Consider the following 3,243-nt stretch of genomic DNA (forward strand, 5'->3'; position numbering starts at 1 on the left):
AGAACTCCTGGACTTTTCCCCCTTACTTTTCTCCTACCCACATGTCCCACTCCGGGCTGGCAATTCCCTGAAAAACCAACATGGCTCTTCTCAGCTCCAGTGTTACTGTTGGCTTTCCCTCTGGAGTTATGGGGCCAGGGACTGAAGGAGGTTTTGTTCAGTGAAAGGGCGGCCAATTGGATTTCCAAACCACAGAAAGACTTTCTTTTCCTTCCCTTACATATTTGTTCTTTGCACTTTTTCCAGAACAACAGTTCCTCATTGAGAGCAGAGGACCAGCATAGCTCCCATTTGAAGGGTTAAAAACTTCAGAGAAACAAATGGGCCAGGATAGTTGGGGAAGGGGACAGGGAAGATCAGGTTGGTTCTTTCTCTGCCCCTCTGTCCTTCTTCACTTTCAGGAAAGGGAAAATCCTAAGAAGGTACTAAGAAGACCAGAAAAGGGGAGATCCAGTGATTCTCCTCTTGGACAGGGACATTCAGGGATTTTTCTATAGGTTAGGCCTGGAAATGTTCTTGCTCCACCTCATCTTCTTTCCTCCACTTCTCCTCCTCTTCCCTTTCCCCCCTTCTTTTCCTTCTTTTTCCTTCCTTTTCCTCTATTTTACATTTTCTTTTCTTCTTTCCCCTCCACTTCCTTTTTTCTTCCCTCCTCTTTCTTTGTCCTCCTCTCCTCATTCTCTTTTTCTTTTTTTTCTCTTTCCTCTCCTCCATTCTTTTCATTCTAAGTCTCTCCTGACTTGGACTCTCCATCTCTCATTTCATTTCTTTGGCTGTATACCCCAACTAGGGATCTGTCCTCTTCGGATTTAAGATAGAAGTCTGTTTGGACATGTATTTCACTAGGTAAGCTTCTTCTGTATCCTAGAAAGGTGGTACAGTAAATAGAGTGCTGGGTCTGGAGTCAGGAAGACTGGAGTTCAAATCTAGCCTTAGATACTTAGATAGTGATGTATAACTTAATTTCTCTCTGCCTCAGCTTCCTCAGCATCTACTTCACAGGACTGCTGAGAGTATTAAATGAGGTAATACATGTAAAAGTGCTTAGTATAGTCTCTGGCACATAATAGGTAGTTAAACGGTTATTTCCTTCCTTACTGTGAGAGCAGAACTAGATTGCATGACTAAAAATACAGGCGGATAGACAGATCAGTCAACGAGGGAAGTCAGTGCTTGACCGAGGGAAGTCATAGAGTCTTCTTCTGGGGGAACAGGGAAATAATCATATTTTTTTTCAGGTGGTTTGGGGAAAAGTCTTTCTGATGCGGAGCCTGGGGGAATGTGCTGCATGTCTTATCCCTGGCCCATTCATTCCTTGATTCCAGAAGCCAGATCCTCTATCTTTATATTCTTATTCTTCAAACACATCTAAAAAGTCCCAGATCTATCCCTATCCCCAAGACACTCTCACTAATTTAGAACCTCCAATCAGGACAGAGCAGAGATCATAGGGGTCACTGATTTAGAGCTGAAAGGGATTTTAGAGACTATGAAGTCCAACTCCATTTTATGGATGAGGAAACTAGGACACTAAGAGGTTAAATGACTTGTCTAGGGTCACGAAGCAAGTATCTGAGGAAGGATTTGAACCCAAGGTCTTGACTCCAAATCCATCTCCCTAACCACTCTATCATTCTGTATCACACAGCTCCAGCGGTACTACACTTGATCTTAGCCAAAAGGCCAAGAAGCGATACATGATTCCAATGGAAAGACGGGGAGCAGGAGAAGCTCTGAGAAGAAATGGACTTAGAATCTTAGGAGCCTCAGGGGGCTGGGAGGGCTATGATTTCTCTTCTGGCTCTCTGACATTTCATACCTCCACACCCAAGGACAAGCTGGATGTGCTGACTGGACATTATGAGGTGAGAGCTCCCCACCCCCTAGTCCAGAAGGCCTGTCAGCTCTGGCTCTCACTCCTTTATGCTCCGCCCCATTCATCCCTAGGCTCCAAACACACTCCCTTAACCCTCCCTGGACCAGAAAATCTTCTGGAAGAACCTCTTCAGGAACTGATAAGCTCCTGCTCTTAGGAAGTATCAGTTTCTTAGTCAACCTAGTGTTTGATAAAGATTTAAGTTCCACTGACTTCATGGGTTGTAGGTCTCCTAGTCAATGCCAGAGAGAAAAGAGAAGATTGAAATTAGACAGGCAGATAGATGTTTTCTTAAGCCCTCTTGCATGTCAGTCTTAGTAGGGTCTCAAACTGGGGGTCAGGGGGAAACTCGGAGAAGTCAAAGATCTGAAGATAGTGGTGGCATCCTCCCTCCTTGATCATGCTACTCTCTACCTGCCCCATGCTCATCCTCATGTCAGAGGTTCCAAGAAGGACTCTGCCTCTGCTTAAATAAGTTCATCATCTGCCCCAGAAGTTGAAAACGATCCTAAAAATAAGCTGATTTGACTCTTTTGAGTCAAATGTGACTTTGACAAGTCACAATAGCCAGCAAGGGTCAGACCTGTGACAAGAATTAAGGCCATCTAACTCCAAGGGGTGGCTAGGTGGTACAGTGGATAAAGCATTGGACTGAAATCATCTCCATGAGTTCAAATCTGGCTTCAGAAACTAGCTGTATGACTCTGGGTAAGTCAGTAAGTCACTTAACCCTTTTTACCTCAGTTTCCTAATTTGGAAAATGAGCTGGAAAAGGAAATGACAAACCACTCCAGTATCTCTGCCAATAAAACCCCCAATGGGATCACAAAGCATTGGACATGACTGAAATGACTCAACAACGACTCAGGGTTAGTGTGGCATCTTCTTCTATGCTACAGACATTTGTTGAGCACCTCCTATGTGATCAGCATTAAGGATAGATGCTATGGAGAACAGTGTCCTCGAGGAGCTTACATTATAAGATCATGTAGACAATACTAGAATTCAGAATTTATTACATGACCCTGTGACCCTACCAAACATGTCGGCTTCTTTCCATAGTCTTCTTTTTCCTATTGAGGATCTAAAGAGAACTTGGAACTGTATGTCTTTTCCCTCAAAGATCAGGATCTCTCGTTCCCCAAATTCTCACCAACTCAGCTCATCCTGAAGGCAAGGAGTATTGAGTTATCCATTTCTGCCAATAAGGAGGGTCCTGTGCCAATCAGCTTTGGGCCACAAGTGACATCAATAACAATAAAAGTTGTAGATAGCAATTTAAAATAATAACAACAACCAAGTGTCAAGATCAAGGTAACAATAGAAGAGGAAAAAGTAGTATATCCTAATTGTCAAGTGAATAGCAT

At 43.5% G+C, this 3,243-nt stretch overlaps 1 pseudogene; it reads right to left on the reverse strand.

The window, feature by feature from the left end:
- Positions 1-1,531: 1,531 nt before the first annotated feature.
- Positions 1,532-1,695, reverse strand: LOC123248287 (annotated as a pseudogene).
- Positions 1,696-3,243: the final 1,548 nt, after the last annotated feature.

This window comes from Gracilinanus agilis, chromosome 4, assembly GCF_016433145.1.
Source record: "Gracilinanus agilis isolate LMUSP501 chromosome 4, AgileGrace, whole genome shotgun sequence".
NCBI lineage: Eukaryota > Metazoa > Chordata > Mammalia > Didelphimorphia > Didelphidae > Gracilinanus > Gracilinanus agilis.